The sequence below is a fragment of the Panulirus ornatus genome, chromosome 36, assembly GCF_036320965.1.
Source record: "Panulirus ornatus isolate Po-2019 chromosome 36, ASM3632096v1, whole genome shotgun sequence".
NCBI classification, from domain to species: domain Eukaryota; kingdom Metazoa; phylum Arthropoda; class Malacostraca; order Decapoda; family Palinuridae; genus Panulirus; species Panulirus ornatus.
This window is the reverse complement of record NC_092259.1, coordinates 6982144-7004383: the sequence shown is the minus strand read 5'-3', so window position 1 is coordinate 7004383 and position 22240 is coordinate 6982144. Positions and strand designations below refer to the sequence as shown.

General features: G+C 37.0%; 1 long non-coding RNA gene across 1 annotated transcript in view; it reads right to left on the bottom strand.

Annotated features, from left to right (window-relative positions):
- Window positions 1-3481: 3481 nt before the first annotated feature.
- LOC139760283 (uncharacterized) overlaps window positions 3482-22240 on the bottom strand; it is a 179740-nt gene continuing 160981 nt past the window's right edge. The window contains exons 2-3 of the long non-coding RNA XR_011715301.1: window positions 11839-11930; window positions 3482-7628 (exon numbers count right to left, since the gene is read on the bottom strand). This is a non-coding gene — a long non-coding RNA (uncharacterized lncRNA). The remainder of the gene's footprint in view (window positions 7629-11838; window positions 11931-22240) is intronic.

The window sequence follows — 22240 nt, the reverse complement described above, 5'->3', positions numbered from 1 at the left end:
TAAATCAGTCACAGTTAGTAGGCCGGAGGGAGGGAGGGATGGAGAGAGAGAGAGAGAGAGAGAGAGAGAGAGAGAGAGAGAGAGAGAGAGAGAGAGAGAGAGAGAGAGAGAGAGAGAGAGAGAGAGGTATGCTTGAGGCCAGCATGCAACAGGTGTCAGGTAAGATACAAGAGACGGCAACCTCTAAACTCGCATCTCAGACTGGGGCAGCAACGACCAGCCTCCCTCCTCTCACATCACACACCACCCCTCCTTCCTCTCCTCTCTCCCCTCCCCAGCACCACCAACTTGCCACACACCACCACCACCACCCACCCACCCACCACTATCACTCCTACCACCTTACTACCACCGCCCTGTCACACCCTACCATCAGCACTACCACCACCATCCTACCCCTCACCTCCACCACAATCATCCTGCTACACAACCAGCCGACTTTCTCAATCACCATCATTCGTCTGTAATGATGGTACCCAGTCAATTCTTGTTATCAAATTCAAAATATCTTTCAGATCTACCACTGACTTTTATGTCTCGAGCCTCGAAATATTTATCAATGAAGAAATATGTTCGCATATAATCTTGTTCTCACCTTGCAACAATCAGTACTATCATGATATATATTAAGAAGACTAATATCAAAGAGTAGTGTGCAAAGAAATGACAGAAAGATATTTTCAAATGACAGAAGAAGCGACAGTACAAAAACTCTGTGACCTTGACAACATTCGTAGAGAACGAAGTGGGGACTTTTTTTTTTTTTGTTTTGTTTTACACAACTTCCAGGATCAGAAGCAGCATCCTCCTGTTGCAGCTGCTGGAACTATACAATACATATGTACTGTCCACACACACACACACACACATATATATATATAGATTCTTTCTTTCACACTATTCGCCATCTCCCGCGTTAGCGAGGTAGCGTTAAGAACAGAGGACTGGGCCTTTGAGGGAATATCCTCACCTGGCCCCCCTTCTCTAGTCCTTTTTTTTTGGAAAATTGAAAATAAAAAGATATATATATATATATATATATATATATATATATATATATATAAATATATATATAAATATATATATAAATATATATATATAATATATATATATATATATATATATATATATATATATATATATATATATATATATATATATATATATATATATATGTATATATATATGCAGAAAATCACAATTAAAGTTTGACTTCATAAACAAAGAATCACCACAAGGGAAAGGAAACACGAGAATTCCGAGTGCTTTCGTGTCTTACCTCATGTTAAGAGGGCAACTTACCGAAAAAAAAAAGGTACAATAATGGCTCTGTACATATACTTTTTTTTCTATCTAACTAGCCGTCTGAAGATGTGTTAATACACGAAAGCGCTTAGATTCTTGTGTTTCTTTTGTCTAGTGTCATTTCTGCATATCTGTCCATGTATCTATCTATCTATCTATCTTTATACACACACACACACACACACATATATATATATATATATATATATATATATATATATATATATATATATATATATATATTCTTTTTTTTTTTTTTTTTTGCTTTGTCGCTGTCTCCCGCGTTTGCGAGGTAGAGCACGGAAGCAGACGAAAGAAATGGCCCAACCCACCCCCATACACATGTATATACATACGTCCACACACGCAAATATACATACCTACACAGCTTTCCATGGTTTACCCCAGACGCTTCACATGCCCTGATTCAAACCACTGACAGCACGTCAACCCTGGTATACCACATCGATCCAATTCACTCTATTCCTTGCCCTCCTTTCACCCTCCTGCATGTTCAGGCCCCGATCACACAAAATCTTTTTCACTCCATCTTTCCACCTCCAATTTGGTCTCCCACTTGTCCTCGTTCCCTCCACCTCCGACACATATATCCTCTTGGTCAATCTTCCCTCACTCATTCTCTCCATGTGCCCAAACCATTTCAAAACACCCTCTTCTGTTCTCTCAACCACGCTCTTTTTATTTCCACACATCTCTCTTACCCTTACGTTACTTACTCGATCAAACCACCTCACACCACACATTGTCCTCAAACATCTCATTTCCAGCACATCCATCCTCCTGCACACAACTCTATCCATAGCCCACGCCTCGCAACCATACAACATTGTTGGAACTACTATTCCTTCAAACATACCCATTTTTGCTTTCTGAGATAATGTTCTCGACTTCCACACATTCTTCAAGGCTCCCAGGATTTTCGCCCCCTCCCCCACCCTATGATCCACTTCCGGTTCCATGGTTCCATCCGCTGCCAGATCCACTCCCAGATATCTAAAACACTTTACTTCCTCCAGTTTTTCTCCATTCAAACTTACCTCCCATATATATATATATATATATATATATATATATATATATATATATATATATATATATATATATATATATATGAAGATCCAGTTTAGGAGTACTGTGTAAATAACGTTTGAGTATGGGCACACGTAAATCAATGGGCTTCTTATTCTTAGCAGGAGTGATTGTGACATGGGAGGGTGATCTGGAACACTTACTTTTCAATCTAACAGAAATAGCTAAGTGACATTAGTGAGATTATGAGAAATGTGATACGAAAACACATTAAACACAACAAAATCAATAGAAATTTCGCAAACCTCACCTAAGAACCAGGATTTACTTAAAGTTTCATTATCGTTTGAAATATACCAAATTCATTATCATCATCAAGTTTCTACCATATTACTTGCATGCGGTGACAGTAAACACACTCAGCAAACAGGGCAGAGTTAACGAATAAACCTCCCAGCAAATGAATGCAAACGACACCATAACATTCACATATTTCTCAAATAACGTCGAAATTACGGTAAATTTAGGTTGCCAGGGGAAGTTCGGGGAGGTTTTCATTGGTTCTGTTGATTTCTATAAGTGTTTCACTGAGTTTTATCCCAAATTTTTCCCGATCGTAACAGCACTCCCCGTTATCACTTATTTATTACTGCTGCATGGATGAATTATTCTCTAACTCAGGTTTTCCCGGTGTGAGTACTTCTACTAAGCATAAGGATTCTCTTTGTACGACCTTTCTTTTTTTTTTCCAAATGTATGAACTATTTCTGTGGTGCCCATAAACCAAAATTCTACCCGAGTATCTGATTAATCATACAACCCCAGGTTCCCGTTTATGAGGCTCCTGCAGCTTATAGGCTGCGCTACAATCAGTCAGTAGCTGAGAAATGATAGGAGTTCATAATCGGCACTGTACTCCTTTTCGTCCTCTGACAATTATGAAACCTAGTGAAAGGCAACTTCTTACTCAAGGTGTAACCTCGTACAGGAAGAGTCCAGTAGCACTATATATATATATATATATATATAAATATATATATATATATATATATATATATATATATATATATATATATATATATATATATATATATATATATATATATCCTCATGAAAAATTCTAACTTACATAACTCACATCGTTAGAAAGGGTTTTAATCCATTGTTAAACCTACGGTTTGTTATGCAATGTTATAATAAAATTGTCAAACAATATTCACAAAATAATTTTCACACTTGCATTAGAACTAGGAGCTAACACTGTCTCCAGGGAAGGAAACTGATTAAAAATGAACTAAGAACGCAACATGAACGCGATATGGGGCTTAAAATATGTATCATACAGCAGAGCATGTTAAAAAATTCTCGGGATAAAGATAAAAAGAAATATCAGTATTGCTGAACCGAAACGAAAGAAAAAATGAATAAAAATATACGCAAAATTTATGAATATATATAGATATCATTTTATATAAAACAGCAAAAATAAAATAAAATGACGACAGAGATGAATTACAGATCATATAAAGCTGAAAATAACAAAAAGAATAAATCAAATCCTTTTAGGCGGTAACAAGAGGACTGTTTCTCCCAAAGATCAAATACCTATCTAACTAGTAAGGATACCTAGGCACAGGACAGAGTATGAAGCTTCAAAGCCACGCAAAGATTACAGTGGTGTATGACTGGTCTGGTTTCTGGTGCCGCTACTATTCGCTCTCTAAGAATTTGCAAGAAGTTAACTCATTGCGTAATATGTCTGTGGATAGCGATAAGCTATCAACAAATCCAGATACATAGGCAAAACCAAATATACAATATGATTCACATCTAAATTTGGTGAAAACAAAATATTTTATTATAAAAAGAATATGAACTTACATTAGCAAAAACCTTAGAATATGTAATAAATAATACAGTATTTTTGCGACTGTGAATGGTTGTGAGGAAACCTGGACAGGTTCCTTGATTTCTATAAGCGTTTCACTGACTTTTAACCCAAAATTTTTCCTGATCATCACCAGCTCTCACCGCTATCACTTACTTATTATCACAGGATAGACAAATCATTCTCCAATTCATGTTTTCCTGGTTTCAATACTTTCATCAAGGATAAGTAGTCTGATGCTTGGTTAAAAAGAGTCAGGTCAAGCCATGTGCAATTGATAAAATTGGGGACGGTGAAATGAAAATCAGACGATGAATGCCACCTTGCTAGAAGCATTCATGAGGAACATACATGCAAAAAAAAAGCCTTTTGATTAAAACTATTTCATCAAACTTGTTCAATATCCATTTTGGCAAATGTGTAAATAAACAGGCAATGGAGAAACCCAATGTTTCGAAGGTCTTTGTGTCGAAAAGTCTAAAACAAAGTCTCTGCTCTAACACCGTGTTCCTCCAACACATCATTATCGCCAAACTGGTTTGCAGAAACCCATACGAGAAGGGCTGTGAGGTTGGTAAGCCAAAATACCTTGGCCAACGTCAAAAACCACCTTTAATTAGAGGCTATATGGACCAGTCATTCTAAGAGAGGGTTACTGGATGTGTCAAAAACAAATCATATAGCTATATCAGCATTTAGTAATGTCTCCCATTAGAAATGAGATCGACAGAAATTTACCCTGAATCTGAGGATCCGTGTTACAGTAGTAGACCTGTCCATGATAGAAGATAGATGGTCAAGTGAAAATATGATAAAAAATTGCTAAGTTGCTTAAAAAGGAATCACTGATATGAGCGACGCCTTAAAATCAGGAAGAACAGTTCACCTCACGAGGATACAAAATATAGACTAACTAAGTATTAGGAAGCATGACAAGACGAACAAACAGAGGTAACTGAGGAATGAAGTAACAGCAGAAAAATTCAGAATATTGTGTGAGAGGTTTAGACAATAAGGCTCCACAATGACAAAAAATCCTCTGTACACGCAAACGGGTAACGATAAATGGGTAATTACACACACACACACACACCTGCACACACCTATAAGGGTAGAATAATTTCTCTGTCTCAAGAGTAAACAAAGAATTTATTCTCATAAAAATCATATTCATCTTACAAAAGCATAGTAGAAATCTTTTTAACGCAAACAGAAAAAAATGAAACAAGCAAAGCCAGACATACTGCAACATAAGTAACTGACAAAAGAATGTGCCGTTATTACAAAATATGTCAAAATACAGTTACAAATATCTACAAAATCTATTAACAAACCCAGATACATAGGCAAAACCAAATATACAATATGATTCAAACATCTAAATTTGGTGAAAACAAAATATTTTATTATAAAAAGAATATGAGCTTACATTAGCAAAAATCTTAGAATATGTAATAAAATGAAAATGCAAAGAGAAATGACTTACAAAACTTTAATATATGAAAAAATATAGAAAATTAAATGATCAATAATTATACAATGCAAGAATAAAACAATCACAATATGAACCTTTGCTTCAAATAAAAAAAACAGAACAAAATACACACAAAATAAAATGATCAACAGTGTCATCCATAAAGAAAACATACCAAGTCATATTTTTACAAAGAGATCAACATGATATACAAATGCGATACGTGCCTAATCAATTCATTCATCTTATTATTAATCACACCAGAACCCCATTCTAAGAATGAATGCCAGTGTTACCCAAGACGTCTTTCTGGTGGCTTTAGCAGCCCAAGGCTTACTCTACTTTCAGTAGCAGGGAAATACGGACTCCTTTAGAATGAGAAGTTCTTTGATGAGAATGTTCTCCCAGTGATACAACCTCGCCAGAGGTGACTTTTCACTCGCTGTGAAACCTGATGCTGGCGGAGTCCGGTTACACCGGATAAGTGTGTGTGTGGGTATATATATATATATATATATATATATATATATATATATATATATATATATATATATATATATACACACACACACAAGTGTTGCCGGACTCTGCCTACATGAGATTAAATTGAGAGTGAAAGGTCACTTACAGCAAGGCTGTATCCTTGGGAACTTATTCCAAAGGAGATGACGATTCTCTGCTACTGAAAGGAACACCAGGACTCCATAAAATTGATGAAATTGGTCTTGGATATATATATATATATATATATATATATATATATATATATATATATATATATATATATATATATATATATATATATATATAAAGCCGTTCTATCAATTGATGCCAAGCAAACTATGGAAAACATTTTACTTTTTAAACCACCCACAGTATTAATATAAAGTTAAAATTTGCTTAATCTAGCTACATATTAGATTCCATGTTAAGGTTTATATGCCTTGATTATTTGATTAGATGAGGTTGCGTTAGATTCGGATGGATTTTACTATCTGACCTAAAACACACGAAATACAATATAATGTACTGTGCTTGTCGTGTATTATAACCTTTGAAAATGAGGTAAATTGCCCTTCATCCTCCCTCAAAAATCATACAAATACATACAAAAAAAAAAAAACAATACACATCCACAGATTCTCTGGCTCCAATAGAGTCCATTTACCTGCTCCTGCTTGGAGTACAGCATCGATGCTGCAGGAACCCCATCACTGGGGTCCTAGGTTTGTGCAATAATAATAATAACAATGATAATATATATATATATATATATATATATATATATATATATATATATATATATATATCAAAGCAGTGTAAATTAACGATAAAGTCACAGAAATTCTAGAAACAACAAGACAGCTTAAAAGTTATCTTAGCGTCGTGTCCTAAGCAAAGTTACTGTCATCCTGCCTATCATTTCAGCAAGTGTTTATTTTCCTCTGATGTTAAAAACCCTAAGCTTTACACTAAAGACACCCATTGACAACCATCAGTGTTAAAAAAATAAAGCTGAGTTTTATACCACAGACACCCATTAATGTGAAAAACCTAAGTTATATACTAAAGACTCCTACTAATACTCAAAACTTGACTTTCATGTCATTTTCCATAAGCTTCTCCTTTCGGTTGGTAGTTCATTCAACGAATTGTACTGGGCACAAAATTCCTCCCGGTGGAGAGAGATATCACCCCATGCCCCGACAAAAGTAAAACTAATAACTAACTTAAAACTAATCATCGTAACAGGTTACCATCTAAGACAGAAAAACTGACAAGCCGGCAAGAGTGGGCGGAACTTGTTTGTGTACGGTATATACAAGAGGATCAGCTTCCCTGTCGCTTATGCTGCACTTTTCCTCATTTGTTTCAAGCTAACTGCAACATAAATTCACTAGTTGATAGAATCTGCAAACAGAGATAAACTTCCGTTAACATCTTCAAACTTGGGTCGCTGTGGGTTCTTTCACAGCAGTACACTGCCCGTTACATCTACATAATATATATATATATCTCAAAAACAGTGTATCACACTAACAATCAGCAAAGTTGTATTGACGTGAAACTAATACTGAAATAATCAGAAAAATCGAACACCTGGCATTTCATGTAAAATTATATATACCAGCTTAAATTCCTAAAGCATATCGTTCTGGAGGAGAGGTGAAAAGAATGGTATGTTAACACATGCAGAGAGAGAAATCATCAAGGAAAACTATAGGTAACTCATATCTAAACTGAAGAACTAAAAACACATAATCAAAGTAAAAGAAGAATAAAATACGAAATAGAAAATAAGAACGGTGAACAAAATGCAACGAGATATACATATATCCTTTCACAGGAATATGACCATCCAAATGGCTTCTCATTCTAAGGTGAATGTAAGACAGAGATGGTCTTATCAAGCAGTAAATATATGCCCCTTGATCAACCGATCTAAGATCCCTATGAGAGCTCAAATTATAGTACCAACAAGACACCACACGCATACTAAGATCTGTAACACCTAAGGCATTTGAATGCCTCCTATGCCTCACAGCCACATCTCTGAAACCCTCCACAACTATCTCAAGAGGACAACACATCAAACTGAAGACCATCAACACCACAAACTTAAAGACTACCACCCTAACCTCCCAAAGACTCCCATCGCTTGCTGGACCTTCCCCTTGTAGAACCAAGAGTTGCAAGAAATGCTCGTAGAAGTAAACGTCAAATATCAAATAGAATCATAATCTTTATGATTTCAAATGTAGCCTGGAGTGTATTTCATACACCTACATATATCCAGGAGATCTGCTTATATATACACGTCTCTAAGCGAAAGCAATGATAATAGTAAATATTGTTCTTTAAAATCCCCGGCAGAGTACAATGCGTAATTAATATAACTGGACAAGCCCAGCACACATACTTATGTACACGGGTCTCACTTTCTGGGAAGGGCTTAGGAACTGAGTTAGAGGGAGTTGTGGGGGTGAAAAGGGGGGGGAGGGGAGTAAAACTAGGGGTCGTCTCCTGGTAGTAAAGACCTGGAGGGGGGAGGGGTGGGGGGCGGGTGTGGGGACGGAGTGTAAAGGTGAGGTCGTCTTCTGGCAGGAGAGACTTGGGGAGTCTGAGAGAGAGCAGGGAGGGTGTGGAAGGGGGAGGGGGGGTAGTGCATGGAGGATAAAGGAGGGGTGGGGAGGGAGGGAGGGGGGAGTGGCAGGGAGCCAGCCAGACGGGCCCTTCGGCTTGCTTTATGTAGGTTATCTTGTGAGCTGTGGGTCCAGTTCTGTGCCGGGGGTCCTGCAATGGGTCGCGTTTGCTTGTGTCATGGGGTCTTTCTGCGTGATTTGTTGCCACCTTTGAATCTTGGTGTATGATGTATGTCGGGTGTTGTGAATTTTGTTCTACTGTGGGTTTTGTTGTATAATGTATGCTCCTGTGTTTCTCTGTATGTTGCGAAATTTGCGAGCCGTTGGGGACTCTAGTTGTGTTCTGTAGTGACTTGCACTGTTAGAAACTCAAACGTTCATAAACTTATAAATATTGGCGCTTTCCCACACGCGATTTTTTTTTTTTTTTTTAGTTAAATAGCAAAGGTTGTATTCCCATGCTCCTCAGGGTATCATATTCTCCCATCAACACCTGACACTTATACAGAGGAAGCTCTGAGCCATATCTAACGGTACTAAGACTAGGGGTAAGACAAGATAGATTATCTCAGACAAGAGAGATATTTCAATATTCAATATCCTCAATAATGCTCTTCATAGAAGCTACAGACGCGTTTACCTTCATCACTCTAAATAAACTATTTCTTCGCTTTACATAACTGATCATTCTGTATAATAAAATCCCATGACGACCTGTTTGTTTTCTAAAATAAGATATATGTAAACATATATCCGGTGATCTGCTAGACGTCTAAAAATTCACACTGGAACAATTCTGATGAAAAGATCAAATATATGTTTTGGATTTGATCACATAATTCACAGATAATAAGACATGAAGAGCCCTTATTGTTCCATACTTCTAGATATTATATCCTAGAAATAATTGTAAATCATAAGCACATCGTGGTAATGATTTACCAAATACTTAAAAATATAAAGTCAGCAACAACAGTTTGCAGCCTTTCATCTCCTACAAAAAATATAATTCAAATAAGAATTCCATCATGAATAAAACGAATGATATTCTTTTTCTTTGTGTTATGAAAAATTTTAATATTTCATTTAGCATAGCCAAAAGCATATGTATATATATATATATATATATATATATATATATATATATATATATATATATATATATATATATATTTACTGATATAATTAGGAATTCTGAACATATGAAAGAAATATAATTTACATGAACACTACGTGAGCTAATAAATTACATTTATTCTATTCATTTGAATGTGACATTACAGCATTTGTCACTTATTCTCGACTGATTTATCTGCAATAACTCAGGTCAGAGTACTTTCACTGAAATGCAACACTGAAACTAATTTTTCGAAATTCTTTACAAAACAGAAAGCTATTCTGTACCTAATATGATGGCTGGAGTTACTGGGGTTAAGATTAATTGACCATTACTGATATGAAGAAGTGGTTTCTGAAAGTCTCTTTTAACTAGAATCATAGCAAAATATAATTTTTTTTGAAACTAATAATAAATTACAAAATAAGTAAAGACCTGATGGTTTTTCTACAACATACTGACGGAATAGATCAGTCAGCAGTATTGTAGATGTGGGACCTTATTTGTCTTGGCGATCCTCTGTTAACAGGGAGAGGTTCACATCTCCCTTCCTAGAACCTGCTACACTTGAAATAGATTTGTAAGAAACAGCAGGAACAACATCTGCCTCTACCTGTCATCAGTCACGAGAAAGACATACGTAACTCTAAAGGTTCCTTTTCCCAATCTTAACCCCCCTTCAATAAGTCTTGTTTACCCCCCTCTTGAGTATGACGACCTAACCCCCTTGACAAAGACGACTTTCATCGCTTTCAAGAGGTTTAAGAGGACATACTCCTAAGTGTTTATTAGAAGCCTACTTTCAAATAAGACACAGGTAAACAACTCCAAAATTACCCACCCCCACGGTTCCCCGACATTTATCAGAGAAATGCCAAGAGACGCATTACCACAGAGCAACCGTCCCAACAACAGCGTCGGATGCAAGGCGTCTTCCCTGAGCTAAAGAGCTATGCGTCATGCATGAAAGCAATGGTGTCCAAGGTCAGGCGGGTGGGTTCCTGCCTGCCTGCCTGCCTGCTTGCATGGCGGCTGCTGGGAGCGCCACATCGCCCCAACGGGAGGTGCGTGCACTACAGCTGACATCAAGGACATCTTAAAGCTTTACTCCCAGGCAGAGCTACTACGTGTGTGGTCATGCACATGATGCTGGCCAAGTATGGAACGGGTGACGAGGGAGATGCCGGTGATGGCGGTACGGCAGCCGCTGGCCTGCCTACATACACTACCGCACCGACTCACTAACCCTCCACAAAACTCTACCCCTTGAGCACCACGGTGAGCGCCTTGAGCATGACGGTGCGACCCCTTGAGCGCGGCGGTACGAGTCTCGTGTATATATAATTGGCCTGCCCTTCGACCTGAGCCTGGAGAATGAGGACAAAGGTCATGCCATCATACCTAAAGGGACATACCGTCGTGCTCTAGGACTGTACCGTCGTGTTTAAGGGGAGCACCGTCGTGCACGTACCAAACAGGTTTATATTACCTTTTGTCTCTCTTTATGGCGATATCTCTTCGTCAAAGTAATTTTACAACAAACTTCTTCAACGGAAAACGTCGATTAACGTTTTACTTCGAATTCAAATCATAAATCTTCCTTGATGTACCCCTCTCAAAGGCGTCTCATATCGATCTTATCTAAAAACGTTCTTGTCTTAGCTTAATTCCGTAGAAATGTCGTCCACGTCTATAGATATGTTAACACTACAACATATCCAACAGCTACACCAAGTTCCCTATCACTCGTAGACATTTCAGATGTTAATAGAAAATAAGTTAGGGAAGAAGGTTCTAGCTAAGGACCCTACAGTGTTGGGTACGGGAGTAGAGAAGTGAGATTGGGTTGGGCTTGGCTTACCGGTCCTCCTGATGGGGCCAACGTCTCGCTGACCAACTCATCACTGGGTTTTACATGGCAGGCGCGACGATCTCCTTCCTTCTGGTTCACACCTGAATCAACGGCAACACTGGGTAAGTATCTCGCCACATTAGTGTTTACATGGGCATCATGCAACATATACATACACCGGCAAACATCCAATACGGGATGATTACCACTGTGTGGAAACAAGGTATAATGCATCAGATACATGAGCATACATCTATGTACTGGTTGGTTATCATTTTCAAAGGCAAAGTATAATACATGAGCATACATTAAACACAAAATATCTCGTTTCCCCAGGGCATACAAACAAAGATTGATACATCACATACAGTTGCATATATCCCGTACTGGGTAATTACCAGATTTCATAGAAAAATTATCATACATAATTTAGACTGGGTAATTATTTCGTCTTACCAAGATCTGTAGATAAAGTATGATACATCATATACATCAGCATAAATATCAAGCATAAAGTGTATGAAAAGGGCAGAGGACTGGCTATTAATTTTGCAGATTTTAATGACACAGTACCAAGGTATGATTACCACAGGCCACCATCATCCACCCTTTGTGGATAAAAGTGTGGGTTAGTGATTTAGTGTAATTTACTTTGCCAAGCACTTGTCTCCTGGGAGGTACCTAATTTAGGGACCATCAAATTAAAATTTCTTAGTAAATACACTACTCAAATCATTTCAAGTAGAAATAAATTGAAATATATGCTGCTGTACGTCAGTCCCCAGAAAAAATACATGGCAAAAATATCATATTCATAAATTTGTGGTTAGAGCCAAGACTTGTTTGTACGAAAATGTAATGTTGAAGACAAAGATCTCGGAGGAAATATGAGCAGCGAGAGGCTATCATGAACTCTGTACTGCAAGTCAACTACAAGTCTTGAATATTGGAATATAATACAATACATGCCATTCTCGACATACAATGTAAAACTAAAATTCTATGCATTTGGAACATACAAGATAAATAAGAATAAAAGAATATACAGATATCAAAATGCCAGAATATATTTTCATTTGATCTTTTTTTTTCCGATAAATTTCCTTGAAGACAACTAAAACCAGGAAGCTGAAATCATCAGTCGTTTACTATATGATTTGAGGGAAAAAAAAAAGGCAAATTGGTAAAAAAAAAAAAAATACTTGGCTTAGCAGTGCGCTGATTACAGATACCGCAGAACGCAATGATTACGTTCAAAAGTTTAGTGCATAAGTACACTCAGCCAACTGTCTCCCAAGAAATATATTACAAACATCATAAAGATTAAGCAGGCGTCCAAGTCGAAAGGAATCGAGATTAGGATACATTTTACCAAACGTTTGTTCTACACGATGAAGATGAAAAACCTAGTTTATATAAATATATACATATATATATATATATATATATATATATATATATATATATATATATATATATATATATATATATATATTCTTTATAATAATTCCAGGATAATTTTATGGGAATCGTAGTGTTATTGATAATCTACAGGCTCCCGCTGCCCACGGCTTCACTACATCCAGCAGCAAGTAAACAATTCCTTTGTAGAGAAGGTCTTTAGCGTAAGTGTGCTCCCTTAATGATAAAGCCTCCCCAAAGATGACCACTCGCGGTGTAGCCACTTGCAGGTGGAACTCTACAACACACACACACACACACACACACATATATATATATATATATATATATATATATATATATATATATATATATATATATATATAGATAGATAGATAGATAGATAGATAGATAGATAGATATATATACATATATATATATATATATGTGTGTGTGTGTGTGTGTGTGTGTGTGTGTGTACGTTGAGATGTAAAGGTATGTATATGTGCGTGTGTTGACGTGTATGTATAGACATGTGTATGTGGGTGGGTTGGGCCATTCTTTGAGTCTGTTTCCTTGCGCTACCTCGCTAACGCGGGAGACAGCGACAAAGTATAATAAAAAAAATCAAAATATATATATATATATATATATATATATGTGTGTGTGTGTGTGTGTGTGTGTGTGTTACTAGAAGCTGCTAAATGACACTGGGTATATACAAAGCTTATGTATTTACACATAAAGCATCTAACATGTCGCGAAGGTGAAAATTTATGAAATTCCTCCATATGATTTACGAATTATTAGAGTCAACTAAAGTATAACGCACCTACACTAATACATACAAGAAAGAGAATATAGTGTAGACACTCTCGTTAAATACACACAATATCTATACCCAAAGTATGCTATATGTCGTCATAACAGCACAGAGAAAAACGTGAAGTCAATCCTTCATACATTTATAGAATAGTTAAAAAATAATGATTTTGATCCAACTTTTTCTTGCTAGGATAAATATGGCGTACAAAAACGCACTGGAAAAATTTCAGAAAAAAGAAACATTTCAGGTATTACAATACATAAACCTGTTAAAGAAAGTTAACCACTCACAGGCGACTACAATCATCACTTATCTGGAAGTAGCTCAGAATGTATTCATATAATTTTCATGACAAAAATGATCCACCTGAAACAAACGTAAACATCAACAACCAAAGGCAGTTCACTTATATGTGAGATAATATTAATGATAATAATATCAATAATAACAACAATGATAATCATAATAAAGATAATAATAATAATAATAATGATAATAACAATAATATTAATAATAATAATAATCATAATAATAATAATAATAATAATAATAATAATAATAATGATAACAATAATGTAAATTATAACATAATGATTATAAGAACAATACCAGTAATAATCCCTGGGAATAGGAGAGAAATAATACAACCCAGGTATCCTCTACATGTTATTGATGACAACTAAGAGGAGCGGGAGATAGGAACTTGAAATTCTCCCCTCCTATACCATCACTCTCCAAAAGCGGGAAAAGATGTAGATGTTGAATTTTTTCCTTTAAGGCTGAGTTGTCTGTTACTGATGCTAATTTGATAAGGCGTGAAACATCCAACCGATATAATGAGAATAATGATAATAATGAAAATGATAATAGTAATATTAGTAGTAATAATAACAATAATGACAATGTTAATAATAATAGTACAAAGATAATGAAAACATTAATGTTAATAATCACAATTAGTAATAATAATAATAACGATAATAATGATAATGATAATGATAATAATACGTGAAGCAATTTTGACAGTGATCACATAAGACCGTGGCTGCACTTATAAAAATGCATGCCTTTACCCCACGATGTAAAGACTACTTGACTACAAACTCGTGCGTCTCTCTCTCTCTCTCTCTCTCTCTCTCTCTCTCTAGGGGTGGGGTGCATGACCCAAGTCATGACGCTCTCAACAACGCCGGAGGAGCAGACCACTCCACCAGTAGGGCTAACGCTGGCAAGAATGAAGCTGTGAGAGTACGAAGAGGAGGAAGTCATAACAGATTAACCAAATCGTAAAAAAGAGGCGTTAATGACAGGCGGATGCTCTGAAACGGGGAAAGTGGGAGATAAAATCGCCACGGGTGAAGAGGGAAGGGAATTTGCCAGGCTGAGGAAATAGATGATCAATATCTTTTCGGCCAACACACGGCTCACAATGGATCAGAAGAACTGCTTAAATTCCACTATTTTTTTTCTTTCAAGTAATGATTCTCATAAACTGTGTCCTACAGATACTATTCACGGTAGGAAAAAAACAAAAATATTAAGATATTTCAATCGTTCTATTTCTTGCTTCAGCCCCAGCAATTTGCAACACACAAAACTACAGTTTTCCAAGTGGTGCCACAGAGGAGCAACGGAACTTCGAGCAACACGCACTTGCACCTGAATTTTAACGAACACTTGCCCTTAACCCTGACCAACATTTACACCTAAACTTTCCCAGAGTGAAGCCCCGTGGTGGACACCGTCCGACTGTACACGACCCTTCCTTATTCTTTGAAAAGTTGAGGTAAAAGTGGGTTAGCAAAATCCGTATGATACACACACACACACACACACACACACACACACACACACGGATACCTGACTCCACACTCTGACAGGATAAGGTAAGGAGGGGTTATCCTGTGGTAGCTCATCATACATTTTCTGAGAGCTGGTCTGCTGTAATAGTTGTTATTTCCTAAAACTGAAGTTACATAATCAAAACAGTACAGTCTGACTGGGCGGAAAAGTTTCCTTCCTTCATGTTAATAAAAGCCGAGATAGGCAAGACGTTTTACATAATAGTCATATGTAAATATTATACTCTAACCTGTGAATCTGGAGTCGTTGTATAGCAAAATCTGACGTCAGGAGAAGCATTTATCAGTTATGATTATTTGTAAAAACAACATACGGTAGAGACGACCATGACAGCGAAGTAGGCTATAACATATCCACAAACTGTGACACCATCTTTCATTTGGAGTGACCTGCTCATTTGTGAGGACTTTTCTCGCAGAATATCAGCCATGTGGCCATTATTCTTGATACGCATTTTTGGTAGCGATATCAAGAGCGAAGGACCCTGCTGTGAATACCATCGATACGCAGAAAGGACGGACGGGGAGCGACGACGGTGGGTGCTTGCCAAGTCTACCACAAACCGGTGGAACAAAACGATACTTTTTTTCAATAAAAGTCTTAACTTACTACATGAAAAAAAGAGATAAACCATTGTGCTTTATGGAACCTTAAATGTAATTATGAAGTATTCTATCTACCTAACACGATTAAAATAATGCATCTAAAAATCAATTTCGACCTTTCAACCCAATATTTTTTCTTAATATTTCTCTCCCCCCAAAAAATATGCAAAATGGGATTAGCACCTCGCTAGCCAGTATATTTCACCTTGACACACTCGTCATCCGTGAAAAATATAAAATGAATTTCTTAACTGATTGATTATTATTAGGGCGAGAGATAAATATGAACGCCACTTTCCATCAGATCATTACATGTTTACAGAAAATTATATTGAATGAAATTTATAACGGTACGAGAAAATATATCATTTCTAAATGATTCTGAAATATGCACAAAATAAGCGGAAATTTCATTCCAAATTGAACGTTACTGGTATATCTTAAAACTATCTGATATTAGGTGTGCACTTTCTACCTCTATCATGGAGAAATATCAAGATAAACAAGCTTTGGATTATACGCTACAGAAAATCTATAACCCTTCAAAAGTCAAAAACATACGGTTTCTAAAAAGAAAGAAAGAAAAAAAAAAGGTTCCGTTATCACAAAGATACCGAAAGCTGATATCGCCCAATTGTGAATCATGGCTAAGGAAAAGAAATCAGAACCAAAATAAAAATGATGTGTACAGTTACACTTTCTTCACTAACAATCTAAAAAACAAGCATGAAATGTTAAGATATGCTAAAGAATATTTTCACGACAATTATTACAACCACACACACACACACACACATATATATATATATATATATATATATATATATATATATATATATATATATATATATACATACATATATATATATATATATATATATATAATATATATATATATATATATATATATATATATATATATATATATATATATTATATATATATATATCATGTGTGTGTGTGTGTGTGTGTCCGGACTCCATCTGCTTGAGTTTAACCACGAGGGAAAAGTCACCTTTGGCCAGTCTGAATGACTGGCAGTAGAGTTTTGTCAAAGAACTCTCTCCAAGGGGGTTTCTGTATTTCCCTGTTATTGGGAGTAGCATAGCCTTAGGCTGCAGGAGCCTCGGAAAAGACATTATGGGTAACACCAGTTCTCTTTCTTAGGAATATATATATATATATATTTTTTTCCCCTACATATTCGCTATTTCCCGCGTTAGCAAGGTAGCGTTAAGAAGATAGGACTGAGCCTTAGAGGAAATATTGTGTGTGTGTGTGTGTGTGTGTGTGTGTGTGTGTGTGTGTGTGTGTGCGTGTGCTTCTCGTGTTTATCATTTGGTACAACAGAATTTCTCTAAGCCAACAGGCCCAAGCTTCTTCAAGCGCTGTGTTACTGACTGTACATTTGTAAATATTGTGAACATATGACTTTGATCAAAGTAAAGCTATTCACCGACATTAACCTTAGAGCCAAAGGAACAGGAATCTTGCCTGCAAAGAACAGAATGTGTCATTCCCCTCAAAATCCAGGTGCATACCATATCTTAAGTTGCGTGACCATCAAATCTCCGTTTATGTACAAGCCCACATACGTATGTATGGGACCGCACAAGTGCAAAATTCCCTCCCCGGAGAGGACAAATAGGAAATTATAAATGGTCACATATACATTGGCACCCCCATACCTATAAACACATAAGGAAACAGACGAATTCATAGCCGCACTTGCTCACAGAAGAGTACGAAGACGTAGAGACATACACACAGAAGCATTTACACAAAAAGACGGAAAGCAGACACGCACACAAACGAGAGAGAGAGAGAGAGAGAGAGAGAGAGAGAGAGAGAGAGAGAGAGAGAGAGAGAGAGAGAGAGAGGTGCAAATAGGATTCACTCTTCTCAGGACGGCCAAGAGAAATGGGAATGAGGAGGAAGTGTGTTGTCAAGGTAAGAATGAACGTTTCGGCAAGGTGTGTAGCTGAGCTTTTTAAGAACCACCATAACTCAGGATCTGAAACTAAATCATTTCTAAAGAGGAAAAATAACCTAGGAATTCATCAGTTATAGTCTTCTCATAAAAAATCCTTGCAATATATATATATATATATATATATATATATATATATATATATATATATATATATATATTACCTCTGGGGACAGGGGAAAATAAACATGCAACTCCTACGCGTCGAAGACGATTAAGAGGTGTGGGAGAGGGTACTAGAAGCCTCCCCTTCTCTATTAGCACTTTCTAAGAGCAGGAACAAATGGAGCCAGGCGAAGATATTAAAGACGCAGTTCGTCCGTTCCTGACGCTACCTCACGAGGCGGAAAAGGCTAGATAAGAAAAAAAAAGTATAAATATCACTTCCAGTCATCCGACATGATGACGGGCCAAAACAATCGCTGATCTTTTTTTTTTCTTTCAAACGAAAGCACGATCAAAATATTCAACGAGAATGGGGAAAAGTAAAGAGAAAGGAAAATAAATACAGAGAACACGGATTGGCAAGAGAAAACATCCGTTTGGGGGATTTCAAGGTCAGAATTTAAGGCAGCACTTCTAGAAGCAAACTCAACTTGCACAGGTAGTGGCTGCAACTCTGAGTTTCTATATCTGTCCGATTCAAAGATTCTCTAAAATTCTGGTTATTGCTCTATACAGCCTCGTCTCACTATTTCCGTCCCTGAACACAGCTTTATGCTCCATGCTAACATCTACTCCCTCACTCTATCCTCCCTCTTAATTTCGGTCTTCCCCTACCTCCTCAATCTAGTATCGAACTTTGAAGAAAATCGTTAGCTAAGGCTCCTTTTAAGTCTTAAATAAATATGTGACAGCACCCAGAGTTTAAGCTGTGGCTAGCATTTTTCTCGGCACACTTAGGAGACAAGCAACTCATAATCTAATTAAAAAGGGATGCATGTCTATTCCTCAGCGACTTCTCAGACCGAGAAGAACGAGGAACATACAGAACTACCAAAATGTGATGAAAAGACGCTGTGTTAGAAACAGGACCGAATTTATAGGGAGGAAAAAGTAGTGAAGGGGAGGCTTCGCTCCCTGACGTGGCCTAAGTATTTCTTGCAGCAAGTACTTGATAAGCCATATAAAGAAATTATCAATATATTAATGAGAGGTGTCTCCAATTGCTAGGATTTAACGGTTTTTTTCATAAAATATTTTCATTTAAGATATGACAGTGCATATGATGTTAATGCCCACAATCCACTAACACATTAGAGTTCTATCAGAGAATAAATTTATAATGAATATTGTTGCTACTTTTCTAATGACCTGCAAATTATCTGAAATCTCTACAACTATTGCACATAACGAATTACTACTGTTAGCTGTTGGATTCAGTGTCGTCGACCTACGAAAAGTATTACCAGAATCTGAAACATACAGATTAAATGTTCAAATAAGGATTCAATGGCAGGTGTTACATTTTTCATTTACCATTTCATGAACAAAGCTATGTGAGTGCTCACAGGTGAATCGTAAGCACCGGTCATAAATTCTTCTTCGACTATTACACATTCACTTGTCAGTTACGGCTCAAAATGACATAGCCTTACACGCTACATATAACCTCCGAATGAACACTTTTCCGTTATTATGATATCAATCATCCAGAGCAAGATTCGACTAGCAAGCTATTCTGCCAAGATTCGACTTGCATGCTTATTCTGCCACGTACCCTTTCTTGTGATCTTACTGTACCAAATACCAATTTAATCGAACCGAAAATAGAGGGGGGTGAGGGGGTGCAGAATAGATGCAACAGCGGCTGGCGGCGATGTGAGAATGTCACACCACGATCTGGCGATACACACACACACACACACGGCTGAAAAAAAGTTTACTATAGGATGCTAGAGTCCCGCAGGCTGAGATGATTATTGGTCATAGAGCAATGAAAAACAAAACCTTTGGCAGATAAGTGACAAGATATCAAAAACTACTACGTGCAATCTTATCAGAACGACAATGTATAGAAAATTATGCTTTGGTACAGAATGACTGTAATTGATTTCCATGTACATCTATAAGTGTATTCAGTAGCCGTATGCATAATCTTTATAATGACGTTATGTTACGGGGTCTGTGCTTAACAGCAAACATGTCTACTGGCTAACCGCGAGGGCGCTCTGATATCCTGGCCAAGCCGAAACCAAACCATAGAAGTCTATTTCCATACTGATATTACCGATACCTCTTTCTTGTGTCGTTATAGCCTTACGCTCAAGTATACAATTCGAACCCAAAGGAATATCTCAAAAAAATTGTTGGGACTAAGCATGCAATCTTCGTTACAAAACAAAAAGACTTTAATCAAGACATCGCCAGTCTCCCCTTCCCACAAAGTAACCAACAGTACTGCAATAATTATGAATTATTGTTTCACTGACGGGATAAGCATTTTACATTTGTCATGTGCAAATTACTTCAGCTCCATGCATTTATGTGAGCAGTGCAATGCTTTACTCCCAAGGTTATAAATTACTTCTCCATGTAGTTATAATAAAAAAAGGTTATAAATGCAGAGGATTATGTGGGGGAACTAGATTTAAGAACAAGTGACTGGGCTAATCTAAGCATATACAGTTAAAGAACACAAAACAGCTAAACAGAAATGAAAGGCTTATAAGCGTTGACGCTCTATCAGAAACAGAAGCTTAGACCCCTCAAAGTAGGCTACTCAAAATGCCTACAAATTGAGCAGATCTCTTGACAACTCTCAGACCGCTATATCTTAATTTCTAACGAGAAGACTTGAAAAATCGACGTCGTAAGATATGATTAAACCGCATCAGGAGCTCATAACACAGGCTGGCGCGTAGTGCCAAGTCTTCCATAGCAATATGCAAAATAACTATACAACCTCCTCTAGGTAAATCAAATGTGGCATTCTACCAAGCCAATGAAAACCCACACTAAAGTCTTCAAACATTTAAACGAAAATTTAGTTTTAATCATGGCGAGGTTAAGTTCATTCTGCCTAGGTGTGGTTTACTTAATTCTATTACTTCCGGACAAACAATAACGTTGTCATTATTGTCAGATGTGCCTGAGCATTCTCAACGCAAAGGTAAGCTCAACATACGTACATACGGAGGATGATGAAGGACTCTATTAATCACCCATATCTTATTCAAATACTTAACCCACATATAAAGCTATCTTGACGACTGTTTAATCAAACTGAATTGTAAGCTTCAAGACCACAGTAGCATAAACTAACAAGCAAGATACATAAGGAAAAATAAGTAAATGTTCCAACAGGAAAATGTTCCCGAGCTCAATTTACTAAGAAATGCAACCCAGACCACCCACGGCTCACCGGTGATTCTTCCTCAGGATGTTTTGTTAAACTTGAGGCTACAACTATCTTCCCTACCCCATGCTCGGGTCGACTCCTCCCCAAGACGTATTTTTAACTTGGGGGAGAGTTATCTCTGTCCTCCGGGAAGGCAAGACCCCTTGGCTTGGTACCCTTTCATGAGTGAACATCATAACTCTCAAAGAGGATGGTAAGTGTGGTTAAGTTTTGGGTTGCTATTAAGAGCTAGCCAGTTTCAGATTAACTAAGTGGCAAGCCAGCAGACACGAAACTCAACCAAGATTCTCATCTTCCTAGTTGAGGTGAAAAACCTTAGCTATAGTTTTTGTTATACACAAAAACAGTACTGTTTTCCTGTTACA